The 13421-nt window shown below is 32.2% G+C and overlaps 2 long non-coding RNA genes across 3 annotated transcripts; both read left to right on the top strand.

The window, feature by feature from the left end:
- The first annotated feature begins 1704 nt into the window (after window positions 1-1704).
- On the top strand, window positions 1705-6040 carry LOC139495570 (uncharacterized). The gene is made up of 3 exons (XR_011657399.1): window positions 1705-1753; window positions 3602-3706; window positions 5991-6040. It is a non-coding gene; the product is annotated as an uncharacterized lncRNA (long non-coding RNA).
- Window positions 6041-7149: 1109 nt separating this feature from the next.
- LOC139495569 (uncharacterized) lies at window positions 7150-9561 on the top strand. Of its 2 annotated transcripts, XR_011657398.1 has the most exons (3): window positions 7150-7193; window positions 8583-8766; window positions 9456-9561. It is a non-coding gene; the product is annotated as an uncharacterized lncRNA (long non-coding RNA). The 2 variants fall into 2 exon arrangements; XR_011657397.1 differs by lacking the exon at window positions 7150-7193 and having other exon boundaries at window positions 8416-8766.
- The last annotated feature ends 3860 nt before the right edge of the window (window positions 9562-13421 follow it).

The raw sequence follows: 13421 nt of genomic DNA, 5'->3' as shown, positions 1-13421 counted from the left end.
TTAAGGAGTGTCATATTTAGTCTTTCCTCATGATAACTTTGTTGGAGCAGTATCTGTGTAAAGAGAAAACTCCTGTAAATGAAATCCGTATAGTTTTTGATAATCCACATCTGATTAACACCACTGGGAGAATATATCTCATCAAAATATATTTAAAGGCCATCTTTAACTGTAGAAAGAATAGTACTTTAGACAGCTTTTAGTGGAACATCTTTATGATCAAGCTATGTATTGTTTTTATACGGATTTTTGTGAAGTTTTAGTAAACAGTATAATGACTGTAAATACCAAAAGATAGAAGAACAGATTTATGATTTTGTAAAATTTCATCCTTTGTAAAAGATGTTGAGGAACATGTATGATTACTAGTTGTGCTGTTTATTCCAAACTCCTTTATGATACTTTGTAAATAATAGATTTTACATACGAAGACAAAATTATTGGAGGTTTTATTTGCTGGAACAACGACATATTTGTTATGTAAAGAGGATAAAGCAACAAAACCTCCGGGTTCTTGAATAAGTTAGACACCCTTGTGCTCATAGTCCATTGAAGTTTCTGAATGCGCTTCTGAATGCATGATCGAAAAGCTTTAATCCATTCAGACAAAGTATCCAGTTCTGCTTCGTCTTGTTCACATTACGACATTTCTAAAATTGAATAAGAAATCTTAGACATGCGCAATGTTCAACGTCCGCATTGTTCATTTTCAACTACTACTTTACACTCGTTAAAAAGCAGTCTCATTGAAAGGAAAGACACATCTTTATGCTCCGGAAGGGTAAGAAGATGCTGTTCCCTTTTGATACTAAAACTCTGAACTTGAAAAAAAAGGTTGTGCTGCCCCATGATTCAATGTTTTTCAGTACTTGATTTGGTTCTTTTAAATGTTTTTTTATCGTCACTGGTCAATTTTGTTTTTGTGCAACTTATCATTGGTGTAATAGGCCTACAATAACTACTGTAACTATACATTTAACAAGAATGTGTCCAAAGTACACGGATGTCCCACTCGCACTATCTTTTTCCATGTTCCATGGACTTCGAAATTTGGTAAATATCTAATTTGGCATTAAAATTTGAAAGATTATACTATAGGAAATATGTGTACTAAGTGTCAAGTTGATTGGACTTCAATTTCATCAAAAACTACCTTCAAGTTAACCAAAAACTTTACCCTGAAGCGGGACGAACGAACGAACGGACGAACGAACGGACGAACGAACGAACGGAGCCACAGACCAGAAAACATAATGCCCCTCCGTGTTATGCGAAAATTAATATAGATTATTCATGATTGTATCCACTAATTTAGACATGCATACTAACTTAAGATTTATCCTCAGGTGGGATATATCACTTTACGGGTAAGTACTTATTATGTTGCAAGTTCTCCAAATACATGTAAGTATAATATATTTATAATAAACTTGATAATCCATGGACAATTAAATAAATGGAAAAAAAATCCTAAGTTTACAGATAATATGTTTTCATTTTCGTTATGTTAATCATTCAACATTTGTTTATAGTTTTAAAAATCAAAGCAAATGTACTTTTACTGTGCGGAATGTACTAGCGTACAGCTGGAAGTAAATTTAACACAAGTCTTCATTTAAATTCTAAACAACAATTACACGATTAATAACAAATTCTCGTTTTTGGATACGCCTATAGTTATTCAAATATAAGTTTTCTTTTCCAGCAGCTGTAACAACAACTACAGCTATACCCAGTTCGTCTGTGCAGCAAGGTATTTATAGTGTGTGTTTAATTATATTCGAATAAACATACAATCTAATATAGTGCTCGAAGGCCAAACTTTTTAAATCAAAAAGATCGGTACCAATGTTTGCCAGATAACTTATTTTTGAAAACATGACATATGTATCCAGTAAATATTTTGATATACAAAAAACAGTAAGGACATATTGTCATATAGTTTAAAAAAGAAAATGTGGTATGATTGCCAATGAGACAACTATCCACAAAAGACCAAAATGACACAGACATTAACAACTATAGGTCACCGTACGGCCTTCAACAATGAGCAAAGCCCATACCTCATAGTCAGCTTTAATAGGCCCCGATAAGACAATGTAAAACAATTCAAACGAGAAAACTAATGGCCTTATTTATATTAAAAAAAATGAACGAAAAACAAATATGTAACACATAAACAAACGACAGCCACTAAATTACAGGCTCCTGACTTGGGACAGGCACATACATAAATAATGTGGCGGGGTTAAACATGTTAACGGGATCCCAACCATCCCCCTAACCTAGGACAGTGGTATAACAGTACAACATAAGAACGAACTATAAAAATCAGTTGAAAAAGGCTTAACTCATCAGATGGATAAAAATATAAGTGGACGTGGCCGGGTACTTATACATCCCGACACAAAAAGACGCAATGAACAGATCTGAGAGTACTCACAGTTATCTGACAGCTAGTTCAAAGCCACTAACAACTAATAAAAAAAGCATGCATCTAAGACTAAACCATCAATCCGTACACATCCAACATCCAATGGATTTAGTGTAAATACGTCATAAACAGCCAGAGAAAAACATGACCTTGTGCAATGCCAAGTTACAGGTATCGACAGATTGTAGATCCATGAATATGTATATGTATATAGCATACTAGGAATATTTAGTTAGCTTTTAATTTACTGATAACAAATCAATATTTATACCAATAAAAACAATATTCAATGATCTTATTACAGTGTTGAATAGGTAACCTTTTAGAATAAGTTTATTTAAAGGAGCGACAAGTTTACATGGATCATTTCTAAATTTCCGGGCACGGTTAACAACATTTCCGTAAAAATGAGGATGTACTATCCCGTTTGAAATAAGTTTTCTACAGGTACAAGCAAACTTCAAAACCAAATCTTTATATCTATGGAAACATTTAGTAAAGTTTTAAAGTAATTTATGGTAACGATATCCCTGGTTTAATAATTTACCAGTAATACACACGTTGCGTTCGTTAAAATCAAAAACGTCACAACAGACACGGGCATAGCAAACAAGTTGTGAAATATAAACACCGTAAGATGGTGCCAAAGGAACATCCCCATCTAAAAATGGAAAATTAACAATAGGGAACGAAAAATCGTCTCTTTTGTCGTAAATTTTAGTGTGGAGTTTCCCGTTTAAAACCGAAATATCTAAATCCAGGAAAGGACAGTTATTACCGAATACATTTGATTTATTCAAAGTAAGTTCCTTGGGGTAAATTTCAGCAGTATATTGAGGCTCTCTCTTTATCCAATATTGAAACAAATTCCAAAGAAGAAATATCAGTATATGTTTAATTATCATATTAACATGCACCTGAATTAATCACAGAAGCTGGATTTTCAATAAGATATTTTCGATTTTGTCTGCAGAAAAAAATAAGCAAATAAGCTCGATGCATTATGCAACATGTTTGTGAGGTCATTGAAGATTTTAGCATTCTTTTCAAACAAAAGTTGTATTTTAACATTTATATTGATAATGTTGTTTGTTTTTCAGATCATAGTCTTCTGAATGTAATAATATATGATTATCGCGTTTTATTTAAATTTCTCTTTTTTTGTAGCCGTATGTGTTGATATCCCGGGGATCAAATGTAATCCTCGTTCTTTGATTTGTTTGATAAGTTCGATTGCTAAGCTATGTAAACAAACATGTGGTTTGTGTCCAGGTAGGCTCACGAATAAAGACATTTGTGTTGTAATGAATAACTAGGTTGCCAAAACCAATACACATATATATATATCTGCATTTTGAACTAACTTATGTATTTTCTTACCTGTAAGGGCATACAGTAGTTGCACAGTTCATTACACGTACTGTATTATTTAATGTTATAGAAATAATAACTAAAGTTTATATAAAATTGAGAATGGAAATGGGGAATATGCCAAAGAGACAACAACCCGACCATAGGAAAAAAACAACAGCAGAAGGTCACCAACAGGTCTTCAATGTAGCGAGAAATTCCCGCACCCGGAGGCGTCCTTCAGCTGGCCCCTCAACAAATATATGCTAGTTCAGTGATAATGAACGCCATACTAATTTCCAAATTGTACACAAGAAACTAAAATTAAAAATAATACAAGACTAACAAAGGCCAGAGGCTCCTCACTTGGGACAGGCGCAAAAATGCGGCGGGGTTAAACATGTTTGTGAGATCTCAACCCTACCCCTATACCTCTAGCCAATGTAGAAAGGTAAACGCATGTCCATTTGGAACGTTTTTACTTTATTTTGCATTTGTTTAAATTTCTTATGTGCTGCTTATCAGTTATTAGTTTGAGATCTTAGAACACTGCTAAAAACTGTCAACAAAAACAAGGTTTGGCGTATTTTAAAGACCCATTTGATTGCCTAATAAGTTAGAAAATCATATATCAAACTAGGTCTATTAATTGTGTTTCACAACATAATGACAAAAAGTCCAAATCATTAATTCTCTCAACAAAATGCTACACAGATATGTAGATGGTCTCAAAATATTTCAAACTTAGTTTGACACTATTTCTGAACGATTTTCATTGTTATTGAAATTTGTGTCTTGCATAGGTGCTGTAAGTGACATGTCTCCATTTATCTTAATGAGGTGTCTATTCAATAATCTGGGGGTTCTCGAATGGCCATTATAATATACTACTAATATCTCTCTAGCAAACATAACACACCGGGAAAATCACAACAAGTACTGTGTCACAAATGATCATTGTTTTATATTAAAATTCAGTTATTAGTTATCCTGTTTATTACTTTATTACAATGTAAATGCAAATTATTCAAAATAAGTGTGAATAAACTCATCATAGATATCAGGATTAAAAATTTATGTTTACACCAGACGCGCGTTTCGTCTACAAAAGACTCATCAGTGACGCTCGAATCAGAAAAATGTTTAAAAGAACAAATAAAGTACGAAACTGAAGAGCATTGAGGACCATTGTGAAGCAATAAGTTGTTTCAAATGCAATTACTAGTATATCATTTATTGATAATATAAGAGATACTAAACCACTTCTTTAACAGAACTTGTATTCTCATAAAATTGATTTGTCTGAGCGGTTATATGAAACGAATTGTAATTATTATGAAAACTAATGTTTCTCTTTAAAAGACACAACTACAACCGCGCTAAATCAGCACAGGCCATAATTTTGTTTTTTGTCAAAATAGTAAGAACGGTAACATGGCTAGTCAGAAAATTTCTGCATCAACTTATTTCAAGGACACTTGATTGCCACACTATATATAAAAAAGAATATGTGGTACAATTGTAAATAAAACAACTTTCCACAAGAGCTCAAATGGCACTGAAATAACAAATATACATTTGTAGGTCACCACACGGCCTTCAACAATGAACAAATCCGATACCGTACAGTTAGCTATAAAAGGCCCCGAAATGCCAAATGTTAAACGAGGAAACTAACGTTCTTTTGTATGTACAACAATGAACGAAAAACAAATGTGTAACAGATCAACACACGACAACCCATGAATAATATGCACTATGGCAATAATGAACTTCGCATTTCAATTTCTTTTAATCTTCATCGTGATGTGTTTAATTTGAATATCAGTTAAGTAATGGGTGGTATTCAGTCTGCTCTGAATTTTTAAATCTACAAAATCTACACATTAACGCATTAACGCATGTGGAACATTTAATTGTTTTGGGGAATAGACTAAACAAAAAGGAAAAGTATATAGGGTATATTCAAACCGAACATATACTGACAACTTCATTGCTACAAATAATGCAAAAAAAAAAGCACCCCCCCCCCCCAATTCATGCCACACATTAAAACAAGGGTGTTGAATGTATGTTGCAATGAATAGAATTCGAACCAGTCACTAAAACAAATAAAACTAAAGCATGTTCAAGCTGTTAAACAATGAGTTCACGGTTTAGATCCAAACTTAATATAAGTCTTTAGTTATTTCATTATCTTTTGTAGTAGGTGTAATATCAACTACAGCTACACTCAGTACCTCTGTTCAGACAGGTATTTATATAGGGATAAATTCAGTTTCTGTTTAATTATGTCCATTTACAAATGCAACTTCATTGATCGTGGTAGCCTCGTTTTCAAGTAGATATTTTCGGTACAAATAAATGCCATAAAACATACATTAAAATCGTTAAATGTGTGTGCATTTGGTGTTTTGTGTACCCGTATGCTGCAAGGTAAAGGAATATATGAATAAACTCCTCATAGATACCAGGATTGAAATTTCATATTTACGCCAGACGCGCGTTTCGTCGACAAAAGACTCATCAGTGACCTCAAATAAATTAGTGAAAGATCTCTCCTTATCCTTATGAGATGTGCTCACTGATTCAAGTGTACCATCGCAACTCTCAGGGGTACTCAAATGGCGATTATTATATACAACTAACATCTCTCTAGCAGATATAACGACAACGAGAAAACCACACCTAGTGGTACTTTGTCACGTATAATCATTGTTTTATATTAAAATAGAGCTATTAGTCATCCTGTTTATTACTTTATAACATAGAAACATATTAAAAATACCCTTTTCATTGTTTCTGGCGTCTATTGGATTGCCTTATCGATTTCACTGTGCTTGTTTTGGCGTTTTCAAAATGCCTTATCATAAGCCGTAGATTTTGCAAAATTATTGTGAAGCAATGAGTTGTTTCAAATGCAACTACTAGTATACCCTTTATTTATTGATAATACGTGAAATACTAAATCACTTTTACTAGTATGTAAAACTAATATTCCTCTTTAGAAGACACAACTACAACCGGTAAATTAGCAGAGGCTATAATTTTGGTTTTTTTTTTCAAAACAGTTTGAACGGTAACGTTACTTATCAGAAACTTCTGCAATAACTTTTTTCAAAGACACGTGATTGCCTATATAAAAACAAAATCGGAATATCGAATAACGCCAAAAAACAACAACCAACAGTAAAGTTTACACAAGATAAAAAGGGTGTCTAATGATTGTTGCAAGAGATAAAAACGCTCAACAAAACTTCAAATAAAACCAAAGCATGATCAAGCTTGTTACACATTGAGTATACGATTTAGATTCAAACTAATTGTTTTCTGATAAGTCTTTAGTTAATTTTTTTTTCTTTTGTAGTAACATCAACTACAGCTACACTCAGTACCTCTGTTCAAACAGGTATTTATAGAGGGATAAATTCAGTATCTGTTTAATTACCCTTCCGGAGCACCTAAGATCACCTAAGAGTTCGGATTGCTTAGTCATAAGTTTCCTATATTGTGTATTGTGGTCATTTATTTGTCTGTTTGTCTTTTTTAGCCATGGCGTTGTCAGTTTATTTTCGATATATCAGTTTGACTTTCCCTCTGGTATCTTTCGTCTCTCTTTTATTATGTCCGTTTACACATGCAACTACATTGATCGTGGTAGCCTCATTTTCAAATATATATACGGTACAAATGTATGCCAGACAACATACATTTAAATACATTCAATATGTGTTCATTTAGTGTTTTATGTAAGTGAAAGAACCAGGTAACAAAATTACTTATAAAACTAAAGCATGAACGAACTTAATTTCGTCTTGATTGCCTACACATTACAAATATCAAAATACAATACATCAGTTTTCATATGTATGTTCATTCTAAAATATAAGTCGACACAGCAGCGTAAGTATTATCTTTATCATGTTTGTAAGACAGTTATCCACATAATTCACAATGTATAAAACGTGAAAAAAAATAAAAGTACGGCCTACAACGCGAAACCTTTGCTCACACCGAACGAACAACAAGATGTAAAGGACCGCATAACGACTAGTGTAAACCATGTATACACGGTATAGTTTTTATCTCGTTTAAATATACTACAGGAAGGTAACTTTATATAGCTGACTATGCGGTATGCGGTATCGGCTTTGCTTATTTGTGGAAGGTCGTACAGTGACCTGCAGATGTTGATTGTTTGTGTCATTTTGGCCTCTTGTTGAGAGTTGTCTTATTGGCAATCATACCACATCTTCTTATTTATATTTATGTATGTATTTGTGAATTGATTTAAGAGGCCAAGGAATTATTTAGGATTTCTTGTTCGCATTTAAGTCTTTTGCAAAGCATTGTTAACCAAAATATTTCGTAATAAATAATTAGCTATATTACTCAAAATATCCATAGATATCTAAAAGTTTAGCAAATATAAAGAAAGAAGATGTGGTATGATTGCCAATAAGTCAAATCTCCACAGAAGACAAAATTGCTCAAACATTATCAACTATAGGTCACCGTACGGCCTCAAGCAATGATCAAAGCCCATACCGAATAGTCAGATATAAAAGCCTTAAAATGACAAATGTAAAACAATTCAAACAAGAAAAACTAACGGCCCTCTTGGTAAAAAAAAATAAATAAAATAACACATCAACAAACGACAACCATTGAATTACAAGTTCCTGACTTGGGACAGGCACCAAAATAAAGAAAGTGGTGGGGTTCGACATGTTAAAGGGATCCTTACCCTCCCAAATCATTCTTGTCGGTATTTAATCTCTTTGTTACATTTCTTCAGGTTGTAAGGATCCGATACCAGACTGTATGTGTACATATTTAGACCGAGAAGTTGATTTATGCGCAGAGTCTGAGAGAGTTGAAGATTTGAAAAGATTTTGTTGTTACTATTGCAATAAAAAGAAGGGCATATTCACGTGTCCTGATGTCACATGTCTTCGCCTAGAAAAACCGGAACAGGCAGAGTAAGTTATTTATAGTATCCTGCATTGTGACGTTTTATAAAAGAAATTGTCATACCTTGATTATTCCGATTTTTATGCCCATTTATGGGCATTACGTTTTCTTGTCTGTTCGTATGTATGTCCGTCAGTTTGTTGTCCCGTTCGTCTGTTTGTTTGTCCCGCTTCAGGTTAAAGTTTTTGGTTAAGGTAGTTTTCCACGAAGTTGGAGTCCAATCAACTTGAAACTTAGTACAAATGTCCCCTATGATACTATCTTTTAATAGTAATGCCAAATTAGAGTTCTACCCCATTATAACGGTCCACTGTACATAGAAAATGATACTGGGGATGGGGCACATTCTTGTTTCAAGGTTGGGTTTGTATAAAATATGTGTTCAGTCTATTTGTTTATTTTGTTCACACATCGTTTTAAATATAAGCTATAAAAACAGGTTAAATCCACCATTTTCCACATAAGAAAATACCTGTACCAAATTAGGACAGTTGTTATTCATTTTTTATTTTGATGTGTTTAAACTTTTGGGTTTGCCATTTACTAATAGACTTTTGGTTTAGAATTTCCTCAGAGTTTTGTAATTTTTACTTTCTTTTTTTTTTAATTCAATTATCTTAAACATCATTCATTAATTGCAATCTACAAATGGTGATACTAAACATTAAGATATATACTGATTTATTTTATTTTTCAGGATGGACAAATTGCCAAAACCTATTGACTGTATTTTTAATTAACTAGATGTTAGCAATAGAGATATGGCTTTAAAACATTTTATAAATAAATCAGGTTCTTTTGTTGTTTTATATTTACAATCGTGTGTAAACTGAAATTTATAAGGCTTATTTCAAAAAGAAATATGGACAATTAGTGTTTGTTTGATTACAGGTATTTTGTCTTAAAATAAAACAACTGAAAGAGTTGTTGCAATGAGTTTTGAAATGTGCAGAAAAAGTTATAAAATTTCACACGAGGTATCGAACTTTATTTTCAATATTTGGAACGGTCTGAATGCATCATTTAAGCAAGGTTTCTTATTGCTTGGAAATGGACAAATCTAACGAATGACATATTTAAATATCACAGCCAATCTCCGGAGTTATTGAGAGATACACAATCGTAGATAATGACTCATCAACAAATTTTAATATGAGGAACAAGATGTGTGTTACTCAGAACTGCGTTTCTTTCAGGAGCACCTGATGTCAACAACTTTTTGATGAGTTTCGTTTTGCTAAATCTTTAGTTTTTAATGTGAGTTGTGCATTGTGGTCTGTGTTTGTCATAATTGATTATTTTGTTATTTTCTTTGACAGTCAACTTGGTATTTGGAATATCAAAACGTATTCAAATTTAATGAACGTCACTTTTCTGTAAGGACACCTGTTCCTTCTGATACTTGTGTTGAATATAGTTGCAACACAATAATGGTAAAAAAAATTATGCAAACTTGTATAATTTTACAACATTAATAAATCATAAAACTGATACAGAAGACGGACGAAAGATTCCAGAGGGACAGTCAAACTCATAGATCATAAACTAACTGACAACTGCATGGCTGAAAAGGGAAAAGACAAACAGACAAATAATAGTACACACGACGCAACATAAAAAAACTAAAGACTAAGTAACACGAACTTCTTCCAAAAACTTGCTGTGATCTCAGGTACTTCGGAATGGTAAGCAGATCCTGATCCACGTTTTCTTTTCACATCACACGGTATGAATTAAAAGAACTGTGACAGATTAATTAAGCTACATCAGAGGGGGTTAAAAAACAGTCGTGTTTGCACCAATCTTACTCTCAGTACTGACAACAGGAAAAGTTTCAAGTCATAGCCGAAACCAAATAGTTTGAAATATGATACGTTTTATGTTTTAGAAAATTAAATACTTAACTGTAATTCGAGATTTTTTTACGTATGTAGATGATAATGAAGTAAACAAACCCAATCACATTACTTAAATTACTTATTTTTTTTACAAATATCTGTTTTTCAATATACATCCATAATCAAATTGATCATTACACGCAACTAAAATTATAAGTTCACATAGACCTCGTCACTTGGCCTCCGTCAGCCGTCCTCCATAATTTTAACAAAATAAATCTCCTCTGAAACACGTAACAGCTTGATGATAGGTGTGAGCCAAAGTTTTATGGTGAAGGCCGTACCTATATTTGTTTACTTTTTTACACATTGCGACTTGGACGGAGAGTTGTGTTATTTGCACTTAAACCAAATCAACGTATTTCTATTCACCATCATAGACACAAAGATTAAGATGTCAGAACATATAAGTTACTTTAAGACTTCAACGAAAGATTTGTCATCAATAAACATGACTTTGAAGAAATAAAGACATTTGCATGTTACCTTGGGAAAAGAGCAGCCAAGGACCAACAATCTCCATTTTAGTCAGTTGTTGACCAATCATTTCCATTTTAGTCAGTTGTTGAAAAATCGTTTCCATTTTTAGTTGTTGTTGCTTTCATTGATGACTGCACTCTTTATTTGTTTGAGTAATATGGGGACTAAGTCCCCTGTTACAGTAGAAAAAGCAATGAAAAAAAACGGGAAATTTTCCCGAAATTTTCATTCTACTCAAAAAATCAAAATCGTTAACTGTTTTTCAGACTTTTTCAATTCCCCACAATTGCGCAGAAATCTACTTCCCTTTTCCGGTTTTGTTTGCATGAGACTTTGAATAATATACATAAATTTATCCGTGTAGTAAAATATAGGAAGGAACTCAGAACCAATTCATTTTTAATAATTGTTTCAAATGAAAAAAGTTACCAGATGGCAGCGTTTTTTTTTGTTTACATTACATATGACGTCATAACTTAAATAACGTCACAACTAAAATCCCTAACAACAGAACCGAAATCGTCAACCTTACGGTATTTCCGTTTCTTTTTTTAACATGTTTGATTTAAAAACAAATTATACAGACTTCGTCCTCTTTCACAAATTATGCCTGCCTCATATATACAATTACAAGATAAGATTAACGGCGTGCAACACAATTTATACAAACTGTATACTCCCAAATCCATCTTCAAAGCATCATGTAAGTCAATAGATTTTATAAGATGAAATTATACGTTTGATGTGTCCTTTGTTATCTAATCGATCATTGGCTTTAGTATAATGTCACACTTTCAGCAATCAATGTTTCAAGACTGAATTTTTCCGTTACTAGAGGTGTTTTCTTTTTTGTACGATCAAACACATACCATCTTAATATTCCTCGATATCTATTTACGCAGCAAATGATCAATCTGTTATTTTTTAATGTCTCCTTTGTTAAATATTTAGAAACAAAGATTTCTGTCTTCGTATTGAAGATTATGGTATCATATTCATGTCATATTAAAGTTTAAAAAAATGTCGGTATTTTTTGTAAAGGTTCTAATGTGAACTATATTTAATTTATTAATATACCTGTTAAAAGATGAATATTATTGGTTTTCAGTTCTGTTATAATATACTCTTGATCAACATCAGCTTTGAAGGAAAATATAGCTAACATACAAATTTTCAAGTGACCTTGGGAAAAGAGCAACGAATGAACGTGTTAGTTGTTGACCAATCATATCCCTTTTTTCGTAGGAAAACCGTAATCAGCAAATTATAATAAACTTTAGTTAGTTACTGCCTTGAATAAATGTTCGTGTCTTTATTTGTTTGAGTAGTAACCCAACATTCGTTTTGCATTTATATTTAATATAGATTACAAGATAAAGTTAACTACGTGTTTAAGAAGCAACATAAATTACACAAACTTTACACTCACAAATCCATCCTTAAAGCCTTATGTAAGTTGATATGTTTTGTAAGATGGAAGTATACATTTGATGTGTTATTTCTATTTATAAATAGATCATTGGCTATAGTTTTAATGTCATACTCAAACTAATTTTTATCGTCTGATCGTTTATGAGTTATCTCCCCTTTATGTTTTTGTTTTTGTATCATCAAACATATACCATGTTATTCTTCAATAGCATTTCACAAAGCAAGTGATCGAGTTGTTATTTTTCACTGCTTCCATGTAGAATATTTAGAAATTGAGATGTCTGTCTTCAAATATATGTTGATGGTATCTTATTTATGACATATTAAATTTTCCAAAAATAAGTAACTTTTAGGGTATTGGTTCTAATGTGAAATAGTTTTAAAATATAATATTGATATACATGTAGCTGGTCAGCGATCAATGTTATTGGATTTCATTTTTGTTATAATATACTCCTGATCAATTAGTTGAACATAAGTTTGAAATGAGATGAACAACTTTTTGCTTAGGCTTAGGACAAAAGATATTCTTGATATATATGTTATAGCGTTTGAAAGTATAAACTGTTGATTCTGTGATGATATTTTTTTAACAATTTCATTAAAGTTCTATAGAATTTGCAACCTTTATATACTTATAAATAAATCCTTGAATTGGAATTGGAATAGAAGATTGCCTGAATATTTTAATTCACATAACACATTAATTTGACAATTTTGTTTGAGTGTTAAATACAAATTTAAAAAAAATTCCATAACCTCATAAAAGTACGATTCCCTTTTCTACAATAGATTTCAACGTTTTAAAAAGCAAAGTCCGTCCGTTTTCCTCATGTCATTTTGACAGAACTCAT

The sequence above is a fragment of the Mytilus edulis genome, chromosome 11 (assembly GCF_963676685.1).
Source record: "Mytilus edulis chromosome 11, xbMytEdul2.2, whole genome shotgun sequence".
Lineage (NCBI taxonomy): Eukaryota > Metazoa > Mollusca > Bivalvia > Mytilida > Mytilidae > Mytilus > Mytilus edulis.
Note: the sequence above shows the minus strand (reverse complement) of the source record. Positions and strands in the feature narration are given on the sequence as shown.